The 23,001-nt window shown below is 47.4% G+C and overlaps 1 long non-coding RNA gene across 1 annotated transcript in view; it reads left to right on the forward strand.

Moving 5' to 3' along the window:
- Positions 1–21,599, forward strand: part of LOC137650661 (uncharacterized) — a 41,379-nt gene extending 19,780 nt beyond the window's left edge. The window contains exons 2-3 of the long non-coding RNA XR_011046028.1: positions 1,096–1,232; positions 21,338–21,599. This is a non-coding gene — a long non-coding RNA (uncharacterized lncRNA). The remainder of the gene's footprint in view (positions 1–1,095; positions 1,233–21,337) is intronic.
- The last annotated feature ends 1,402 nt before the right edge of the window (positions 21,600–23,001 follow it).

Raw genomic sequence — 23,001 nt, forward strand, 5'->3', positions numbered from 1 at the left:
CCTGCCTTCACCTTACCTACTCTTACCTTACCTACTCTCTTACCTACTCGTACCTTACCTGCTCTTACCTTACCGGCACTTACCTACTCTTACCTTACCCTCTCTTACCTACTCTTACCTTACCTTTACTTACCCTACCCTTACTTACCCTACCCTACCCTACCCTACCCTACCTTTACCTACCCTTACTATACCTACCTTTACCTACCCTTACCTTAGCTATCATATCCTTACTGTACCTCACCTAACCTTACCTTAGCTAACCCACCCTTACTCTACCCTACCTAACCTTACCTTAGCTAACCCACCCTTACTCTACCCTACCCTAGCCTACCTAACCCTACCCTTAATTAACCTTACCCTCCCCTACCTTACCTTACCTTACCTTACCTTACCTTGCCTTGTCTTGCCTTACCTTTACTTAACTAACTCTTACTATACGTCATGCCTGTTCTTACCTACTCTTACCATACCTATCCTTACTATACCTATTTTTACTTACCCTTACCTTTGCTATCCTACCCTTACTGTACCTTACCTAACCCTACCCTAACCTAACCCTACCCTAACCTAACCCTACCCTAACCTAACCTAACCTAACCTGACAACATAACATAAACCTTAGCTTACCTTACCTACCCTACCCTACATTGTCATATTTGAGCTTTTACTTAATGCAGTAAATATAGAATGGAAGGGTAAATATATGATACTTTAATTTTTAGCCAAATACATGAACCAAATATTTTTCCTACTTGCTATCTAAGCCCCTTTTCTGGGGCCGGCCATTAGCATTTCAGTGAATAAATCAAAGGTCTGGTGTGTAGATGTATGGTGGCATAGAGCAGGAGACCAAATACTTCTTAATGATCCCACATGGGGATTTAATTTATACATTTTATGAAGCTGGAGTGGGTAATTGGTTATGATTAGATATAGAGGGAGATATGTTCTCTGTTTAGGAATAAAAGAGTCATGTTTTAACCCTCTCTATATATATGTTCATTCACCAGGTAAAAAGTATCTTTAATGTCAGTTTTATACCATTTTTTCATATTTGACTGTTACATTTATACAAATATATCAATTCAACAGAACAAGAAGCACGGGCAGCTTCGCAACTTCATGCCGGAAGCAACTACATTATACCTTCACCTAACAGTAGAAAGTGGACTCCAATGAATAGTCACGTAGGTACAGGAAGACCTCAGGCTTTGACCTCTTAATTTTCGGTAAGGAGAAATTGCAATTTGTTACATGGGCCAATGTTTTGATTATAAGTTTGTATGTGAAACAGTTTTAGGATCAAACAGGCTATTCCAGGCATTTGAAACCCATTGGTAAGTAAAGAGAAAGACCTTGAGTCATAGGATAGGTAATGTGTGTGTGGTTATGTTTGCTAAAGTCCCTGTGTCCCAACACCTAATACAAACCCTTTTGACCTTTACTATGGATATAATACTTTGGCAAAGCTGAAACTAGTATAACAGTCTGCCGCTAATTAGCGGGGTGTAGTGGGTTATATGATGTCACTTTTGCTTTTGGCTCAGTAGAGTGAAGACGCGCTGCATGTCTCTCCACCTCTCAGCCCTTTACATAAAACTGGCTTTTACTTCATTGGTTATTTACTTTTTCAGGGTGTAGTCAGTCATCCTTCCAGTGAGAGCGATTTAGTAGATGACGGAAGAAGTACTCGCAACTTCTTACTTCGGTGTCTCATTCCCTCCACGTTTTCTCAGCTCGTTAGTTCTCTTCCGATGGACAAATGGGTAAGAGTGGTAATCGACTGACCCCTGGACAACTCTTAGGTGCGGAAACTGTCACTTACCCTAGTGAAGCAATGGCGCCCACAACCAGGGAACTCTCTCGTTGCCGCATGCGCAACTCTTGCCTTCTTTATGGCTTTTGGGTCTCCCCTCTAAGGAACAGCATTTGGAGATGCTACAGTTAAGGGAACAGTAGGAGGGCACAGCTGCCTTCCCAGAGGTTAACCATGGTCGTCTCATCCAAGACTCTGGGTGCCCTCCAGAGCTTCTTGTGCCCTTAATTGCAGCACCCTTCATATCTGGTCTTCAATTTGTTCATGTAGATCCGATGCATGAACATGAGCAGTTTCAGACTGCCAGTCACTACCAGTCGGGTGATCCTTTCGATATGACCCAGAAGCTGACCGCTGTCAGACTTCTATCCTTGCTGATTATGTGGTGCACCTTCAACCTGAGTTCACTTAACGCGCTGAGGTCCTGCAGCATAAGAAGCATCAGCTTCTCCACCCAGTATTGTGCACCTTTCTTGTTCACGAGCAAAGCCCTCCTCACCTGTGTGGTCAGCCCTCCGCAAGGTTTTGGAAACAAGTGCTTGATTCATTGATGTCTCTTACCAGCTCTTTGGAGCACCTAGATGGCAATTTGTGCCGACCGCTTGTGGTCACCGCCTCTCCCATCGTACCCCTAGGGCACAACAAGTCTTGTGTTCTACAACCTTTCAGAATTATTGCTGCAGATGGTGATGCATGTTGACTGCTTGCGGTCAACGCATCTCCCTTTGTACCCTTAGTGCACAATGAGGTTCGTGAGTAATGGGTCTTGTGAGCTATAACCCTTCAGGGTTATTGCCGCAGATGGTGATGCCTGTGACCAACACCTTTCACTACAGGCACAACAAAGCTCTCGAGCTTTGTGAAGCTATGCCATTTGGGACCTCCACCTCGGGCTTCCTTCCCTTATGGGGAAGAGCCTGCCTTTTCTGCTGTGAGTCCGCATGCAGGAAAGCCTTCTGAGCCTTGCTTGCCACCATCTGAGCTTGTGCCTCCTCCTGAAGGAGCATGCAAGGCTACTCGCCAACCTCCTGCGGGAGCGCTGATGAGTGTTCATGATTCATCACATGCAACTTTTGCAAGTGAACGCACAGACACTAGGCATGTGGGAGAGTCTTGTGCAGTATTGTGCACCCAGCCTAGTGCTAAGCATTAGTGAAGTGCACGTGCGAGCTCCTCTCATTGACAAAGGCCTCCATATTGAGGTTCTGACAAATGCTACTTCGGTTGCATATGCATGCTCACCTTTATGAGCCAGATCTCACTACAATAAGGCTTGTGAGATATAATCCTTCGAGGTTATTGCCACAGATGGGGATACCTTCAGATCTCTTGTGGCTGCCGCCTCTCACCATCAACTCACCAGTGCACAACAAGTCTCGTGAGACATAACCTTGTGGGTTATTGTCGCAGATCTCCACTCCTTACTGGATAGAGAGTTCTTCAAAGCACCCTCATGGTGATGCCTTCTGACTGCTTACGATCGCCTCCTCTCACCGTCATCCCCCTGGTGTACGACCATTCTTGAGACTTAATTCTTGGGGTTTATTGCCTCGGACCTCTTCTCCCTATGGGATAGAGAGCTCTTTGGAGCACACACATGGTGTTGGCATCTGACCCCTTGCTGTCTCTGCCTCAGCCCACCATGCCTCAGGGCACAACGAATCTCGTGAAATATAACCCTTCGTGGTTATTACCTCAAGCCTCTACTCCCAACGGGATAGAATCAGCTTGCTGTTACGTTTTCTGCAATGTCTTTATCCGCTAGAGATAGCTGGTTACTCTAGTGTTTACCGGTTCATAGACAGACATGCACGACCAACTCCCATCCTAGTGAGGGAAGTTGTAGGGCCAGGTTTCATCCTGATTTTACAGAAGCAGTTGCTTGCAACCAATCTCATGACTTGACAGTGATCCACTTGAAATGTTCCTTTGTTAAGTGACCTCTTGGGCACTCACACTCGCATGGGAGTTGCCCTTTTGCTTGATAGTCAAATGATCCTTGTTCCTCTCAATTGAACCAACCATAGTGGTCGGAATATGTCTATAAGGATAGGTAAGATCAACTAGCCCTTATTTTTTCTTCCCTTTCCTTGTGGTGACAAAGTCACTCCTTTATGTGATGGATCTGATACTAGCCAGAGGAAGCTACATGATCGAGCAACTTTTCTTAAATAAATTTTGTTTATTGGTACCTCCTTACCTCCTCCATTCTCCTAGACAAAGGAAGGAATTCATTGCCCACATGTAAGCAAACCCATTTATCATGAATGAACACACATTCAGACAACATATCTTCCAAGCAGGTACAGGTTCTTCCATGCCTGTCTACCATTCCCTGGTAGTGACCAAGCTTAACACCTGCCTCATCTTCATGCCCATGTTGTTTGGAGGTTGATGTGAGTCATAACTCTTAACTTCCGTCCTTTTAGGGGACCAAAGTGCTTGGACAAATCCCCAGAAAGTAAGCTAGGCAGTTATAGGGACTTCCTCCCTCCAATTAAAGGACAAAGGTTTATTAAATTCTTGTGAGAAGAAATCATAAATTTTTAGGGTAATTTTTATTTTTTTCTAACTACCTGTTTACAAACCTTGAGTTCTTTAAGCTACACTTCCTGCCTCAAGAACCCCGCAAGGCCTAAATTTAGGGTCAGTGGGAGCTTAGTGGTTTATTGGGTGGGCGGGCCTTACACGCCACTCTCCAGGTAACTGCCACCGCCTCATTAAATTTTATTCAGCCGTATCCAGCTTTGCTGAAAGCATAGACCTATTAAAGAACCCAAGTTTTTATAGTTAAGAAAAATACAAATCATTTTTGAACTGTGGGATAGAGTTTTAATGCTGCAATTTCCCATAAAGAAAAATACAAATTACTTTTGAATAATGGGATAGTTTTAAAGGGGGAATTTCCCAAAAAGCTACTGAACTCTTAAATCCAAATTTGTTCCGTAACCGAAATACAAACCACGCTATTTACAAAGGGTATTACTTTTAGCGCAGCTGAAATGACGAGCCAATAGTTTTTAACGAGGGTTAATTACCCCCGCGCTAGTTAGCGGGGGGTGGGGAAGGGTAGCTTGCTACCCCTCCCCCCTCCACACACCGGTGACTTGCTTCACTTCACTTTTGGCTCGGCGGTGATCAGACGTGTCTGTTCATCGCCTTCGTGACAGCCTTTAATTTTCTGCTTTTTCTTTTCAGCTTGTGTGATTGGTTGGAAGTTGACCTTCAGTTATTTTCTTTTATTTACTATGCGTACATGCCCTGGAGTTGCCGGCCGTCCTTGTGGGACTTTCATGTCGGACGTTATTACGGATCCTCACACCCTCTGCCCTCAATGTCGGGGCCGACGGTGCGACCAGGATAACATGTGCCGTGAGTGCAGGGAGTGGTCTGCCTCCCAGTGGGAGAGGTTTGGCCGTCGGCGTAAGAAGAAGTCCAAGAGAGACTGTTCTCCTCCGGGGTTAGCCTTGAAGGAGGAAGGTTCTCGGGACTCTTCTTCCGCCGCCCAAACCTCCTCCGAAGCTCCCCCTCGTCCGCCTCCTAAGGAGAGTCGTCCGAGTGGGAGCGCAGGCCCTTGTTCTGTTTCCCTACCTTCGGTGGGGGGAGAGGGCGTCGCCTCCCCCTCCTCCTCCGGGGGAGGTTATTGATAATAATGCCTTATCCAGTGATGATCTTTTACAGATTTGGTCGTCCCTGGGGCTTAAGGGCTTGCCCTCCAGGGTCGCTCTTATTGACCTTGCCTCGTTGGGGGCCGCTGTTAAACAGTCGCCGGTGGTAGCGGAGGTAGACCCTCTGTCTATTGTCGACGTCGTGGTGACAGAGGCCTCCGACGTGGCTGGGCCTTCCGACGCAGGTGCTGTTGCTGGTGATGGTGCTCAAGGCTCTCCTCCTCCTTCCGTGCATCCTTCGAAGGGGGAAGTGAGTCCTTCGGTCTCGACTGCTGCCCAGCTTCCTTCTGAGGGAAGTGTTTTGACGGAGACTCCCCTTCGGAGGACCGATGGTCCCGACGATCTCCCCCGAGGTCGCCTCCGCCGTAAGGCTCACCGCCCTCTACGCCACAAGGGCCTCCCTTCCCCTTACAGGGGGACTAAGAGGCGCCTTTTTGGGTCTTCGTCCTCCGGGGGGGACTCTCCTCGTCAGCCTCAACCGACTGCTCCGCCCTCCTTGAACCTCTCTGCAGACCGCTCACCATCTCCTGCCGGATCTTCGCCTTCTGGAGAACTCGTCACCCGACGGGCAACGGTCCCTTCGGGGCTAAGGGATTCTTCCCTTACGCGAGCAGGGCTAGCGCACAAGCGCTCTCCTGCTCGCCAGCGATCTCCTGCTCGCCAGCGATCTCCTGCTCGCCAGCGATCTCCTGCTCGCCAGCGATCTCCTGCTCGCCAGCGATCTCCTGCTCGTCGACGATCTCCTGCTCGCCGACGCTCACCTGCTCGTCGGCTCTCTCCTGATGTTCGCCCCCCTCGCCAGCGCTCTCCTGCTCGTCAGCTCTCTTCCGAGCGTCAGCGCTCATTTGAGGACCATCGCCCTGCGGTCTCTGACCACCCTTTAGTTCCTGCTGAACTCCCTGCTCACCATCCACCTGGTCCTGTGGCTACGCAACATCGTGCTGCGCGTGTGTCAGAAACACATGTTCGCCAACGCGCCAGCGATCTTCCCGTTCCTGCTCGTGAACGCGCCGCACCACCTGTCCTCTCACAGGACACGCGTCGACCTTCTGCTCGCCAGCGATCACCAACTCGCCAGCGATCACCAGCTCGCCAGCGATCACCAGCTTGCCAGCGATCACCGACACATGCTGCTCGTCATCGCACGACCCTGCATGATCGCCCGCTTACGCATGCTGCTCCTCATCGCACAACCCTGAACGATCGCCCTCCTGCGGATGCTGATCACCATCGCACCCTTTCACGCGATCATTCACCTGTGCATGGTGCTCGCCATCGCACAACCCTGCACGATCGCCCGCTTACGCATGCTGCTCCTCATCGCACAACCCTGAACGATCGCCCTCCTGCGGATGCTGATCACCATCGCACCCTTTCACGCGATCATTCACCTGCGCATGCTGCTCGCCATCGCACAACCCTGCACGATCGCCCGCTTACGCATGCTGCTCCTCATCGCACAACCCTGAACGATCGCCCTCCTGCGGATGCTGATCACCATCGCACCCTTTCACGCGATCATTCACCTGCGCATGCTGCTCGCCATCGCACAACCCTGCACGATCGCCCGCTTACGCATGCTGCTCCTCATCGCACAACCCTGAACGATCGCCCTCTTGCGGATGCTGATCACCATCGCACCCTATCACGCGATCATTCACCTACACATGCTGCTCCACGCCATCGCTTACCATCACGCGGTCATTATCGCCAGCGATCTTCTTCACCTACGCGGCAGCACGATCCCTCGCCGTCGCGCCATCGCTTGCATTCATCGCCTCGGACACGTGATCATTTACCTGCCCACCCTCACGCCCACTCGCCTGCGCGCCCGCGCGATAGCTCACCTGCGCGCCCGCAGGGACGCGTGCTCCTAGACGGCACTCGGGATCACCTCCATCCAAGTACAGGTTGGTAGTGCAGGACGAAGACAGGTCAGTACAGCATTCTTCCCCACCTTCTTTTCAGGCAGGTACCGTCGTGTCCACTCCAAAGGATCGCCCGATCCCTTTCACCTTAGCGAGGATTTCGGACTCTGTGTCCTTGGAGCAGCAGACTTGGTTTGGTTCGCTGTCACGGGCGTTAGTGAGGGTTATGAAACCAGCACTCGCCGGCCAGGGTAACAAACCAGCGGCTGTCTCTCCTACGCTGAAGAGAAAGAGAGGAGTGGACTTCGTGGTGACTTCCCCCAGGGCGAAGTTGGTTCCCAAGAGGTCGGTCTCGAGGGTCCCCTCTCCTGCACGAGTACTCTCTCCTTCTCCCGTGGACGAGGCCTTTCCGTCCTCAGGTGAGTCCAGTGGGGCGTTAGTCTTCCCCTCGGCACCAGGGGGGGAGACTTCGCTTCAGGCAGGAGAATCGTCTCGTGAGGAAGGGGCCCCTCGAACCTCGTTGTTGGGATCCTGTATCCCTCCCAGGAGGGAACCCAAGGATTCCAAGACCATCCCTAAATCCTCTGCAAGGATTCGTCAGGAACCCACGACTACCCAGGGGAATGTCCACGTATCACCCCAGGAAGAGATTCCTGGGGCAGGAGACTTAGCTGCCAGCCCGCTGGGAGGAGAACAGCAAGAGTCCGAACATGCCTTCTGGCAGGTCCTAAGCCTGATAAGGCAACTTAACAGTCTTACGGATCCAGTCATCCCCCCCCGTGAAGGCAAAGACACGATTCTGGATGAAGTGTTTGACGTTCGGAAGGCCCCTAAGACCAGTGCAGCTCTGCCCTGGTCTCGGGGGCTGAAGAGTGCCAGAGCTAGGGCCAATGCTCAGCTCGCACTTCTTGCCTCCTCCAGTCGTTCCACTGCCGGGAACAAACTCATCCCTCCTCCTCGCCTTCAGCAGAGGAGGTATTTCGAGATCCTGGGTGAGCACAACCTCGCTCTTCCTCTCCATCACTCTGTGGAGGAGCTGGCGAAGGGAGTTCCCTTGGAGAAACTCTCTGCCCGGCAGGTGTCGTTCTCGGCGGCAGAGATCCTTAACCACGAGAAGGTCGCTAAGTGTGCCATGCAGGCCACTTCGTGGCTGGACTTCTGGTTAGGATCTCTGGGCATCCTATTGCGATCGGAGGACTTGTCCAAGGAGACCAATAGGAAGGCCCTAGAGACCTTCTTGCTCTCGGCCACCCGCTCCATCGAGTTTTTGGCGCACCAGGTTACCACCCTGTGGGCCAACTCGGTGTTGAAGCGTCGCGATGCTGTGTCCGAGAGATTCCATCCGAAGGTCCCCGCCATAGATGTGTGTAGGCTCCGACATGCCTCCCTCCTGGGGGAGAGCCTGTTTGAGCCTCAAGACTTGGAGCGAACGGCTGAGAGGTGGAGGAAATCCAGCACGGACTCCCTCCTCCACAGGGCCCTTACAACTCGGCCCTATAAGCCTCCAGCCCCGCCACAACAGCAGCAACAGCCTCGTAAGGCTCCCAAACAGGCACCGGCAGCTAAGAAAGTGGTGTCTAAGCCCCAGCCCTTTCCAGCCAAGGTCAAGAGGGGCGGTAAGTCCTCCAGGGGAGGCAAGACTTCTAGGGGTGGCGGCCGCGGCCGCAAGCCCTAGGGGTGGCAGTCCCCCTGCGTGTCCACCTGTGGGGGGATGCCTTCAGCGTTGCGTCCGCAGGTGGCAACATCACGGGGCCGATGCTTGGAAGGTCTCAGTGATCGGCCAAGGTTATCGCGTCCCGTTCACGTCATCTTAACCTCCCCTGACAGCGAATCCAGTGTCGTTGAGCTCCTATGCCATGGGATCGGCAAAGGGGCTGGCCCTTCAGGCCGAAGTCGAGACCATGTTCGAGAAGGGTGCTCTCCAGGAGGTCGTGGACGGCTCTCCAGGCTTCTTCAGTCGACTCTTTCTTGTAAAGAAGGCTACTGGAGGCTGGAGACCCGTCATCGATCTCTCGGCTCTGAACAGGTTTGTCAAACAAACCCGGTTCAGCATGGAGACAGCAGACACGGTCAGACTTGCGGTGAGACCACAAGACTTCATGTGTACACTGGATCTAAAGGATGCGTACTTCCAGATCCCAATCCATCCGTCTTCCAGGAAGTACCTGAGATTCTGCCTAGACAAGATCTATCAGTTCAAGGTGCTGTGTTTCGGTCTCTCCACAGCTCCTCAGGTGTTCACCAGAGTGTTCACCCTGATTTCGACTTGGGCGCACAGGAACGGCATTCGTCTCCTTCGTTACCTAGACGATTGGCTGATCCTAGCAGACTCGGAGTCGACCCTTCTTCGACACCGAGACAGGCTTCTAGATCTTTGCCAGGATCTGGGGATCGTGGTAAACCTCGAGAAGTCCTCTCTGCAGCCGTCCCAACGACTGGTTTATCTAGGCATGCTAATAGACACCAATCTCCACAAAGCCTTTCCATCAGACGACCGGATAGCAAGGCTGAGGAGGGTGGCGGAACCTTTCCTCAGGCGAAAAGAACTCCCCGCCCAATCGTGGTTGCGTCTCTTAGGCCACCTATCCTCCCTGGCCCGTCTGGTTCCAAACAGCCGCCTCAGGATGAGATCCCTTCAATGGCGGCTCAAGTCCCGGTGGAATCAAGGATCCGATTCCCCGGACATTCTGATCCCAATGGGGTCTCTGGAACAGACAGACTTGCGGTGGTGGCTGGCCGACGAGAACCTGCGAAAGGGAGTGAGTCTTCTCGTCCTCCCCCCGGAATTGACTCTGTTTTCGGACGCGTCAAAAGAAGGGGGGGGGGGGGGCGCACGTTCTGAACCAGAGGGCCTCAGGCCTTTGGTCAGAATCAGAAAAGTGCCTACACATCAACCTGCTAGAATTGAAGGCCGTCTTTCTGGCCCTTCAACAGTTCCAACGGTTCCTGGCGGGTCACTCCGTGGTGGTGATGAGCAACAACACCACGGTAGTGGCTTATGTCAACAAGCAGGGAGGCACTTTTTCGCAACAGCTATCCCATCTTGCAGTAGAGACTCTGAGGTGGACCGAAACCCACTCGATAACACTATCAGCTCGCTTCATTCCTGGCAAGAGGAATGTGCTCGCCGACAGTCTGAGCAGGGCTTCGCAGATAGTGAGTACCGAGTGGTCTTTGGATCCTCAGATAGCCAACAAAGTCCTGACTTTGTGGGGTTCCCCGACGGTGGACTTGTTCGCGACAGCCTTGAACTTCAAGCTGCCCCTGTACTGCTCACCAGTCCCAGACCCCAAGGCACTCTGGCAAGATGCTTTCCAGCAACGGTGGGACAACATCGACGTGCACGCCTTCCCACCATTCTGTCTGATGAGAAGGGTGCTCAACAGGACCAGACTATCGGTCAACTGTTCCATGACTCTAGTAGCTCCGCTATGGCATCACGCGGAATGGTTTCCGGACCTTCTGCAACTCCTGACGGAACTCCCAAGGGAGCTTCCTCCACGACACGAGCTTCTCAGACAACCCCACTCTGGTGTCCCTCACAGGGCCGTAGCCTCGCTTCGGCTTCACGCCTGGAGACTATCCAGCGTCTCCTCGCGGAGAGAGGCTTTTCGCAACAGGTTGCGGAGAGAATGTCTCGGCACCTGCGAAGGTCCTCTGAGGGAGTCTACCAAGCGAAGTGGAGAGTCTTTTGTGGTTGGTGTCGTGGAAGGGGTATCTCTCCACTCGATGCCACTATTCCAGTAATAGCGGACTTCCTTGTGTATCTGCGAGAAGAAATGCGCCTTTCTGTCTCGGCAGTGAAAGGCTATCGCTCAGCCTTAAGCTTGGCCTTCAGATTGAAGGGCGTGGATATTTCTTCATCACTAGAACTCTCTTTACTCATACGTAGCTATGAGCTTACCTGCCCCCAGTCGGAAGTGAGACCCCCTCCTTGGAACGTGGTTCGAGTCCTCAGGTCTCTCAAGAGACCTCCCTTCGAGCCATTACGCCAGGCCTCCGATCGCCACCTGTCTTGGAAGACGGCTTTCCTACTCGCCTTGGCCTCGGCCAAGCGAGTTAGTGAACTTCATGGTCTCTTGTACGACATCGCCCATTCAAGGGGATGGGGGGAGGTAACGTTCAGGTTCGTCCCTGAGTTTGTGGCTAAGACTCTTTCAGGATCGCGAGTCTCCGTTCTGTAACAAACGACCCAGACCAGCTGCTACTATGCCCAGTGAGGTGTCTGAGGTACTACTTGAAGAGAACGGCTGCAGTCCGTCCTCATGTGCGAGCTTTGTTTGTGAGCACAGGTAGGACAAAGAGGAGGGTCACCAGGAACACCATCTCTGCTTGGATTCGAAGGGTTATCCACCATGCCCTGAATCCTCCTCCGTCACGTCGCCCTCGGGCCCACGATGTCAGGGGTATTGCTACATCCCTGGCCTTCAAGAGAAACTTCTCTGTGACGCAGGTACTTCAAGCTGGGGTCTGGAAGCGTCAAACGACCTTCACAGCCCACTACCTGCAAGACGTGACCCACAGGAGCCTCGATACGTTCTCTATTGGCCCTGTGGTGGCTGCACAACAGCTGGTCTAACCTCAGGCTCCTTTTTGGACAAGTAGCAGTAGGTTGAGGGCGTTGTTACCCGGTCTTAGTCTGTGTGAATGAAAGAGTATGTCTGACCCTTACTTCTTTCTTCATTCTCCCCTCTCTTGGGGAAGCAGCATCCTGGTCCTCGCATAGCTGACCTCGACCTCTGCAGGTAACCCATGCTTCTTTGTGCTCCTAGCATTAAGCTTAATACTGTTGCGTCTCCCATACCCTGACGAGGTGGTATGGGGAACGTCCTATCCTAGAATTCCTATCTGAAGGTCTCAAGGTCAACTTCATAGGAAGAGTCACACTCTCCTCCTCACACTACTTATGTAGGCCACTCGTTCCTAGCGATGCTAGGAACCTGTGAGGTACAGGGGCTCCCTCTCTCTAGTGCTGCTCACTGAGGGATCGAGCCCCCGGGCAAGCCGAAGTCAGTAAGGCTGGGGACTTTCCACCCTTCCTAAGGGGTAAGTCACCCTTTGTAAATAGCGTGGTTTGTATTTCGGTTACGGAACAAATGACAAATTCGAAGATAATTTGTATTTTTCCTAACCATACAAACCTTAGCTATTTACACATATGTGCCCGCCATCCCTGACCCCCAAGTCAAGTCCTACCTCTAAGTGAAGTGAAGCAAGTCACCGGTGTGTGGAGGGGGGAGGGGTAGCAAGCTACCCTTCCCCACCCCCCGCTAACTAGCGCGGGGGTAATTAACCCTCGTTAAAAACTATTGGCTCGTCATTTCAGCTGCGCTAAAAGTAATACCCTTTGTAAATAGCTAAGGTTTGTATGGTTAGGAAAAATACAAATTATCTTCGAATTTGTCATTTTTCACTCGTATAACATAATGAGTTTATTGTGGGTTTAACAACTTTGCTATTCAATGATATTCAAAGTTTTAGTTCAACTTGATAGCTGTGTTTGTACTTGTTGGTGCACTAAACAATATGGTCCTCATTCCATCATCTAATCTATATTTGGCTTTGATGTACTGAGTAACAAAGTTACCAAAGAATTTATAGGAAAAATAGTGTATCTAATCCTCATAAACCATTTGTTATGGACATCTAAATGTAGGTCATCCCATGCTTTTTTTTTAGGGAATGTGGTTCAATTTGAGTGACAGAACATATTTAACAGAGGGGGTCATCCAATGTTTTTATAGGAAATATTGTTCGATTTGAGTGACAGGACCTATTTTTCAAATTGATGATTACATTGTAGGTTTTATATTACATTTTACTTTGCTTATGAATATTCCAATTGGTATCCTATGAGTAATTCATCTGATCGAGATTAGACATTCTGCCTGTGACGAATGTTCGTCAGTCTAGAAAAGGAACTGATTTTGTCTCGTTAGGTTACTTATTGTGTAGTGTTTCTGAACTCCATCTTTGAATTTTGTCTATGAATGTTGAGATTGCTGTTCCAGTTTTCTTCACAAAGAATTGAAAGAACCTTGAAAATTTAAGTTTGATAACTGAAAGATTGAATTCTTGATGACTTTATGTCCGCAACAACAGATTAAGTGTTGGAGATGATATATTTTGGCATACTGTAATGAGTCGTAGTTATATTACTTAAAAGATAGGTTAATTAACATATGAATTCAGCATTTTCAAGCGGTTGCTGCTGTATAATAATACTTAAACAGCCCAGTGTTATGCAGGCAGGGAAACATGGGATTATGTATATGAGATATTTTCCTTAGAATTTGTGTTAATATTTGGTGATACCTTCTGTTCTATTTGTGTTTAGATACTCTTTATGCTTTCAAGAGCCGTCAAGATGACAATATTTTGAGTTACTCAATCATCACACTTATTGGAAAATAAACCATTGATAGTTGGTATTTGAAAAGCTGTACATCTATATTTTTAAATATTAAACTTAGCCGGTGAATATATAAATAGCTGACGTCTCCGACGGTCGACAGATTCCAAAAACTCGCGAGCGATCGCCATGAAGGCTGCCGGGTGTGCCCACCAGCGCCGACTATCGGCCAGATACCGCATATACTTCTCAACCAAACCAGTTCTTCTCTGTCGGTGTTAAAGACAACACTGGTTCCGCTCGCGCTTGACCTCGAGTTTTCTACCCATTGGTGAAGTACTTGGTTTTGGTTTTATTGCTTTCGCCGTGTTGGATTATTCAATACTATCTTCAAAAGAAATGCTTTTGAAAGGAGAGGAAAAGTTTTTGCCCTTGCTTTTTTAATCTCGCTCTGGTTTTTCCATAGAGAAAAGATGGCCGACCCTTCCCTCAGTGTACGGAAGTGTGTTAAAGGCTTTTAGTAATTATTTTATCACTTTAAAAATTATTGTTGATATTTATAGATTTACCTCTATATATTTTATATCTCACCCGCCTTTATTAGGCCTCTTCGATTAGCTTTCCATTTATACTAAACACCGAGATAAATTTTATGTTTTTGTTTATATGCGGCCTTTACCTATTCTTTGTAGGCAGTCCTGACTTGGAAAACGAAGTTAAACAATGTTGAGCCCATTCAACTTTTATTTTTGTTTAGATAAAAAGAGGTTGCTCTGTAAGAGTGACGAGATGAATATTTTTAGAAAATATTTTAAGAGATTTATTCTTTGAATAGTCTTCGTGCTGTTTTTCAAAGATGAACTAACGTTTGGTTTATTTATGCTACGCAGTTTGCGCTCTATCGTTACGATAGAGAAAGAGAGAATCACGGTTTCACTTTGCAGAAAGAGTAAATCGATTTTGACGTTTTGTTCATTCTTCTTTCAAACTGAAGTTTTTTAGATACTAATTTAAAGGAACATGTTAATTTTCAATTTCTTATTCCTTTCAGTTTTTTCCTTTAGTCAAATAACCTGTTATTGACGAAGAGTGAGTGAGCCATTCTCTTGTGAGTGAAGAGAGAGAGAGAGAGAAAGAGAGAACGATCCAATCTTTATTCTCGTCCCAAGTCTCTGTACAAGGAGTTTGGGAGCGAGTAACGTTGTTCTCGATTCAGATTTTTACTCTCGTCCCAAGTCTCTGTACGGGGAGAGAGGATAAAACGTTTTAGTTTTTATTCTCATCCCAAGGCACTGTACGGTGAGAGATTGAAAACGTAGTCCTTAGTGAACTAGTTTTTAGTCTCATCCCCAGTCACTGATCTTTTTAACTTTATATATTTCCGTTTTATTTGATATATATGCATATGTTTATTGATTTTTGCATGTGTGTTTCATTTTGTACTAATGTGCTTACATTATACGACTCATTTCACAGTTCTAACCTTTTGATTTAAGGGAGAATTGCGTGCTTCAGGTAGAAATCAGCTTTAATCATGTCTAATGTGAAATTATTAAAAAATGCGATATCAGTGAAGAAAGTGCAAAAAACATGTTCTGTGTTGCGGAGGGTTCGTTTGTTCGTGCTTGTCGCTTGCCTAGTCCGAGACCTCTTTCAGGCTCCCCTGCACCAGGGAGAAGGAATGTCGTAGGACCTAAGGGAGTGAGGAGTGTAAACCAACGAACAGACGTTCCCTCAAAGGTATCAGACGTTGCTCGTCAAGCACGTCCTTGCCATAAGACAGGAGAGACGAAGTTTCTCCTCGTCTTCCGATGATTCGTCTCTTTAAAAGCCTGGGCGTAAGGTTTCGAGACGGTTGAAACGTTTATTAGTTCCTTCAGAACAAGTTCAACGTCCTAGCTGTAGTCATCATGAGAGTCCCGTTCATAGCGATGACGTTCATGTACAGACGTTTCTGCCACAGACTCGACGTGACGTTGAGCGGTAGACACCGTAGACACAACGTGACGTCGAGTGTCAGTCACCGTAGTCACGATATAGCATCGATCAGCAGTCACCGCTGTTACTACGTGACGTTTGAACGTCAGCCACCGCAGTCACAGGTTGATCCGAAGTTAAGTGTTTTGCAAGATATGCTGTTAAAGCTTTCTACTTTAATAGAAGCTTACGATCCTGTTCCTGTGCGAAAGGATCCTTTGCTTTTTGTACGTCACGGTTCTGGGATACGTGATTCGGGTCTTCAACCTTCTAAACGAGCTTTGTTACGCCACGCTGACGTTATCCCTAGTGACAGCTTTGCTGTTAAACGAGATGCGGAGCATAAATCTCGATGTAACTTTGATCGCTTTGAACGTCAGCCACCGCAGTCACAGCGTGACGTTGAGCTGCAGACACCGCAGACACGACGTGACGTTGAGCGGTAGACACCGTAGACATGACGTGACGTCGAGGGTCAGTCATCGTAGTCACGATATAGCATCGAACAGCAGTCACCGCTGTTACTACGGGACGTTTGAACGTCAGTTACTTCTGTCACGACGTGTAGTAGAATAACATTCTCTGCAGTCACAACGTGACATCGACCCTCCAACTTTAACTTCTGTTCATATACAAGTTGATGTAGCCTGTCAGGCTTTTCCTTCACGTCATTCTGAATATAAATCTCCTTCTCGGAAGACTTTAGATTTATCAGATGATGTGCCTTCTGAAGAAGTTGATGACCCCCTTTCAACTAATGTACCTTTGGGGAATCATTCAGAAGAGGAGTATCCTAGGGTGGTCCAACAACCCCTTGTTTTATAATTATGAATTTCTTTAGTGAAATTTTGTCCTACTCTTTTTGTAACGGCTGCTCCGCCGTCTGAGTTTACTCTTGGCATGACTTTCTTCGACTCCTACATTTACGAAGTCAGTTCTCTCTTGTTCTTCCAAGAGAGCCATGCTCTTACTGGAAGACTGGTTGGAATCCAGGAGAAGTTTAGGAAAGTCTGCTTTTGCTTTTCCTCCTTCTTAATTAGCTTCTCGCTCGAGCGTCTGGTGTGACACAGAAGTTCTCGGCTTGGGAGTACCTGCCTCTTCCCAGGGAGACTTCTTAAGCCTAGTGGACTCTCCTCGTCGTCTAGCCATGAGACGCTCCAAGTTTTTATGGTCTGCTTCAGAGCTAGACCATCTCCTGTTAGGAGTTTTTTTCGAGCGTTTGAAGTATTTATTTGTTGGATTGGTCCCTGGGAGCCTTAAGTAAGAAGGTCTCTCCAGCTGTCAATGTATTGCTGTACAATTATGTCATGCATGAACAAGGCTATCAGGGATGGCTCCAATGATCTGGCAGCCACATTCACTGCAGGAGTACTTAAGATGTAAGTGCGCTCAATGTGTTCATTGTCAAGACAAAGTTCACGATGAAGACTACCAAATCTGTCTTGGCAGCAGTAAGGGAAGGCGACTGGATGTTCTCTCTCGACCTTCAGGATGCATACTTCCACATCCCGATTCATCCAAACTTTCAACAACATCTGAGGTTTGTGGACGGGAAAGTAGTGTACCAATTTCGAGCACTGTGCTTCGGCCTCATTCCTGCTCCTCTTGTTTTTACAAGGCTCTTGCAAAATGTAGCAAGCTTTCTACATTTTTTGAGGATTCAGAGCCTCCCTTTATTTTGACGACTGGCTAATCAGGGCGGCGTCATTAAATCGCTGTCTGGAGAGCCTCTAATGGACATTAGACCTAACCAAGGAGCTAGGTCTCATAGTGAACGTAGAGAAGTCTTAACTTACAGTACTCCATCCCAGACTATTCTTTATTTGGGAATGGAGATACAGTGTCGAATTTTTCGGGCCTTTACGTCTCCCACAAGAATGAAACAAGCTCTGTTAAAAGTCCGTCACTTGCAAGAGAAAAACAGCTGCTCTGTAAGAGTTTGAACGAGCCTCGTGGGAACTCTTTCATCGCTGGAGTAGTTTATCTCTCTGGGGAGACTCAACCTTTGCCCTCTCCAATTTCACCTAAACCATTGGAACAAGGAGAAGGGCTTAGAGAGTATCTCTTTCCCAATCTCCAACTCAGTCTAGACATGTCTGACTTGGTGGGACAGCAATATCAGACTTCGAAAAGGTCTTTCTCTTGCGATCAAGAACCCAAACCATGTGTTGTATTCAGATGCATCGGATTTGGGTTAGGGAGCTCACATGGACAGTCTGGAATGCTCGGGTCTTTGGTCCACGGATCAGAAGGAACTCCATTTAAGGCAAGTAACATCTCTCTTTTGACGAGATTTGTGCAAGGAGAAATGAATGTCTTGGCGGACTACCTCAGCAGAAAAGGACAAGTCATCTCCATGGAGTGGACGTTGCACAAGACTGTGTGCGAGAAGCTATGGATGACATGGGGTCAACCCACCATAGATCTTTTTGCGACTTCACTGACAAAGAGGCTCTCAACTTACTGCTTTCCAGTTCCAGATCCAGAGGCAGCCCACATAGACGCTTTCCTGCTGGACTGGTCTCACCTGGACGTTTATGCCTTTCCACCTTTCAAGATCCTAAACAAGGTGCTGCAGAAGTTCACCTCTCATGAAGGGACCAGGTTGACGTTGGTTGCTCCCCTCTGGCCCGCGAGAGAGTGGTTCACAAAGGTACTTCTATGGCTGGTAGACGTTCCAAGAAGTCTGCCGTTGCGGATGGATCTCTTGCGACAGCCTCACGTAAAGAGATTTCATCAAAGCCTCCCCACGCTTCGTCTAACTGCCTTCAGACTATCGAAAGACTCTATTGAGCTCGAGGGTTTTCGAAGGAGGTAGCTAGAGCGATCGCGAGGGCTAGAAGATCCTCTACCATCAGGATCTATCAGTCGAAATGGGAGGTATTTAGAGACTGGTGCAAGTCCTCCTCTATTTCCTCTTCCAGTGCCTCTGTTGCGCAGATTGCGGATTTTCTGCTTTATCTGAGAAACGGTCGCTCCCTCTCTGCATCAACCATTAAAGGCTACAGAAGCATGTTAGCTTCTGTTTTCAGTCATAGGGGTTTGGATCTTTCTAATAACAAAGATCTCCAAGACCTGCTTAAGTCTTTCGAGACTTCCAAGGAGCGTCATATGTTGACTCCTGCTTGGAACTTGGACGTGGTCCCACAGTTCCTTATGTCAGACAGGTTTGAACCATTAAATTCAGCCTCCCTGAAGGATCTTACCCTCAAGACACTTTTTTTTGGTGAGCTTGGCTTCGGCTAAAAGGGTTAGTGAGATATCTGCTTTTAGCAAGAACATCGGCTTTTCCACTAATAAAGCAGTACTGTATGTGCTCTTCAACTTGGTTTTTTGGCCAAGAATGAACTTCCGTGTCGTCCTTGGCCTAAATCATTTGAAATCCCCAGTCTTTCTGAGATTGTGGGGAATGAAGTTGAAAGAGTGCTGTGCCCCGTTAGAGCTCTTAAATTTTATTTATCCAGAACTAAACCGCTACGAGGTTGTTCAGAGGCTTTATGGTGCTCCGTTAAAAAGCCCTCTTTGCCCATGTCTAAGAATGCGTGGTCTTATTTTATTAAACTTTTGATTCGGGAGGCACACTCTACTTTAAGTGAGAAGGATCGTAATTTACTTAAAGTCAAGGCTCATGAAGTTAGAGCGATAGCAACTTCAGTAGCGTTTAAGCAAAATAGATCCATTAAAAGTATTATGGACGCGACCTTTTGGAGAAGCAAGTCGGTATTCGCTTCATATTACTTGAAAGATGTCCAGACTCTTTATGAGGACTGCTACACACTGGGACCATTCGTAGCAGCGAGTGCAGTAGTGGGTGAAGGCTCTACCACTACATTCCCTTAATCCCAATATCCTTTTAATCTACTCTTGAAATTTTTAATCTTATTTTGGGTTGTACGGGAGACTAAGAAGTCTTTCGCAATCTTTTTGATTTGGCGGGTGGTCAAAATATTGTTTCTTGAGAGCGCCCAAATTAAGGGTATTGATGAGGTCCTGTTATAGGGGTGTTCACCCTGGATATAGCAGCTCCTGGGAGTCTTTCAGCATCCTAAGAGGATCGCTGGGCTTCGTGAGGATAGCGGACTAATGAGGCAGAGTAATTATCAGTCAGCTTCCTTACCAGGTACCTATACTTAAGTTTGTTTTTTGAATAGTTGTCAAAAACTCTTGAGCATATATGCCTTTATTGTTTTAATACTGGTCTCTACCCACCACCATGGGTGTGAATCAGCTATTTATATATTCACTGGCTAAGTTTGATATTTAAAAATATTTTCATTATAAAATAAATTTTTGAATATACTTACCCGGTGAATATATAATATTAAAGGCCCTCCCTTCCTCCCCGATAGAGACCCTACGGACTGTGAAGAACTGGTTTGGTTGAGAAGTATATGCGGTAGCTGGCCGATAGTCGGCGCTGGTGGGCACACCCGGCAGCCTTCATGGCGATCGCTCGCGAGTTTTTGGAATCTGTCGACCGTCGGAGACGTCAGCTATTTATATATTCACCGGGTAAGTATATTCAAAAATTTATTTTATAATGAAAATATCATATTAATACGATAGTGTGTTTGTTATTTATTTTGTGTCACGCTTTAAAGAAAACAGAAATAATTTCATGGTATACTCTTACAAATTCACACTAGACTTTGATTACTTAACCAAAGCACATCTTATATAGTTTTCTCAAATTTGTCTTTAGCACCTTACTTTTTTTTTAAATAGACAAAAAATTGTTCTATCAATTTCCATAACCTAGATTATAAAATTAATCTCGGGACATTTTATTCAAACATGTATAGGTTAGGAACAAGATAATTAGTATTGAAAATATAATTTTGTGTAATTTACACGGGTTCCGCTAGTTACAATTAAAATTACAAACTATTTCAAAGTTCTGTAGTTCAAAGAAGCTGGTCTCTGTATACCAAACTCCTAAATGGTGTAAAACCACAACTGCCTGTTTTTACCCTTTGATTAATATACTTGTCTCTATATGAAAAATAAATTTACAATCTTCGCCAACTTCATGCCTTGTATCTTGAGAAAAGCAGAAAGCAGTATCACGATACAGGGATATATAATTATATTTAATCAACTATTCATCTGTAGAATTGTGAGATTTAATCTTTTCACTTCTTAATACTTCAAATGCAATATTACCAATGCAATAACAATACTGGAAATCTTACCAAGGATAGTCCTCATAAAACCATTGTTTAAAGAATAGGGTTGTTATCAAAGCACCAATCTTCATATTATACAGTACATGGATGCTACTTTAGTTTTGGATAATTTTGTTATACTTTTTTTTTCACGTACTTTAGTTATTATTATTATTATTATTATTATTATTATTATTATTATTATTATTATTATTATTATTATTATTAGCTAAGCTACATCCCTAGTTGGAAGAGCAAGATGCAATAAGTATTAGCACTGCTCTTCCTTCAGATATTTCTGTCAATAACTGCATGGTCAATTTTAAGGTTCAAAATTGTTATCTTGATCTCTAAAGATGAAATTGAATATACCATTTATTCTGATGAATGACACTAAAGAATCTATGTATCAAATTGATTATCAAGAGCCAGGTTATGACTTGAAAGTGAAGACCGTATGGAGTAGAGATATTTTTCTTTTCTTTCAGGAGATGGAAACTAAAGGAACGCTTGGCAACCCGATTCCCCTAATAATATGGGAAGGAGATGGAAACTAAAGGAACGCTTGGCAACCTGATTCCCCTAATAATATGGGAAGGAGATGGAAACTAAAGGAACGCTGATGGCACAAGATGAAATTATTCATATCTAAATTAAAGCTGATAACAAGTATGGAGACTGCAACATTTCACTGACATCAGTTTTAAGATAAGTTAAAAATTTCATTATTTTCATTTTTTTTCATCAGAATTTTACACCTCAGTTAGGTTACAGAGTAGGTAGTGAATATCTATTTGTTCCGTTACCGAAATACAAACCACGCTATTTACATAGGGGTATTACTTTCGGCGTAGCTGAATGACGAGCCATTAGATTTTTAACGAGGGTTAACTACCCTCTCGCTAGTTAGCGAAGGGTTAGGGGAGGGGTAGCTAGCTACCCCTCCCCCCTTACACACCGGTGAACTGATTCACTTCACTTTTGGCTCGGGTGATGATCAGACGTGTCTGTCTCACCCTCGCATTTTTGACAGCCTTAATTTTTTTGCTTTTTCTTACAGCTTGTGTGTTTGGAAGTTGCCCTCTCTCTATCATGCGGAAGTACCCTGGACTACCCGACCGCCCTTGTGGGACGTTCATGTCGGCGGTCGAGACGGACCCTCACACCTTGTGTCCGTTCTGCAGAGGTCAACGGTGTGATAGGGATAAAACTTGTAGGGAGTGGTCTACCTCCCAGTGGGAGAGGTTTTCCCAGCGACGTAAGAAGAAGTCTAGGCGTGACCTTTCTTCTTCAAGGGCTTCCTTGAAGGAAGGTAGGTTCCAAAGACTCTTCTTCCATTGCCCGAACCTCCTCCGAAGCTCCTCCGAAGCTCCCACTCGATCGGTCTCTCGTGAGAGGCCGTCGAGTGGTAGCGTAGGCCATTCTTTTGTTGACCAACCTCGGGGTTTGGGAGAGGGAGTTGCCTCCCATAACGAGGCAGCTCCTCCTCCTCCTCCGGGGGAGGATATTGATATTGATAACTCTGTTGCTAACAATGATCTTTTGCAGATTTGGGCTTCCTTGGGGCTTAAGGTCTTCCCCTCCAGGGAAGCCCTGTTTGACCTGATCCAGTTGGGTGCAGCTGTCAAACAGTCGCCGGTAATAGTAGTGGTAGATCCTCTGTCTATTGTCGACGTTGTTGTGGCAGAGGCTTCCGACGGGTCGGGTCAAACCCCTGCTGTTGTTGCGGATGTTGCTGAAGGCTCAGTTCCCCCCTCCGAACATCCTTCGAGGGAGGAGCTGAGTCCAACGGTCTCTCCTGCGGGTGATTCTTCCCCTCGGGGGAGTTCACTGACAGAGACTCCTCTTCGGAGGACCGACAATGGTGTTGCTGCCCCTCGAGGTCGTCTTCGCCGTAAGGTTCGCCCTCCTCTTCGCCGTAAGGCTCGCCCTCCTCTTCGCCGTAGAGGCCTTCTTTCTCCTTACAAGGGAGTTAGGAGGCGCCTCTTTGGTTCATCGCCTTCGACGTCCCCCGCAGAGGATCCTCCTCGACGTGAGCAGACCGTTGCAGCTGCATCGCTAGACCTCTGAGCAGATCGTTCGCGATCTCCTATGCCTGCCAGACCTGCTAGTCTTCCTTCTCCGTTCCTGGACGCAGATGCGCAGTGGGCGC

This window comes from Palaemon carinicauda, chromosome 12, assembly GCF_036898095.1.
Source record: "Palaemon carinicauda isolate YSFRI2023 chromosome 12, ASM3689809v2, whole genome shotgun sequence".
Classification (NCBI taxonomy): domain Eukaryota; kingdom Metazoa; phylum Arthropoda; class Malacostraca; order Decapoda; family Palaemonidae; genus Palaemon; species Palaemon carinicauda.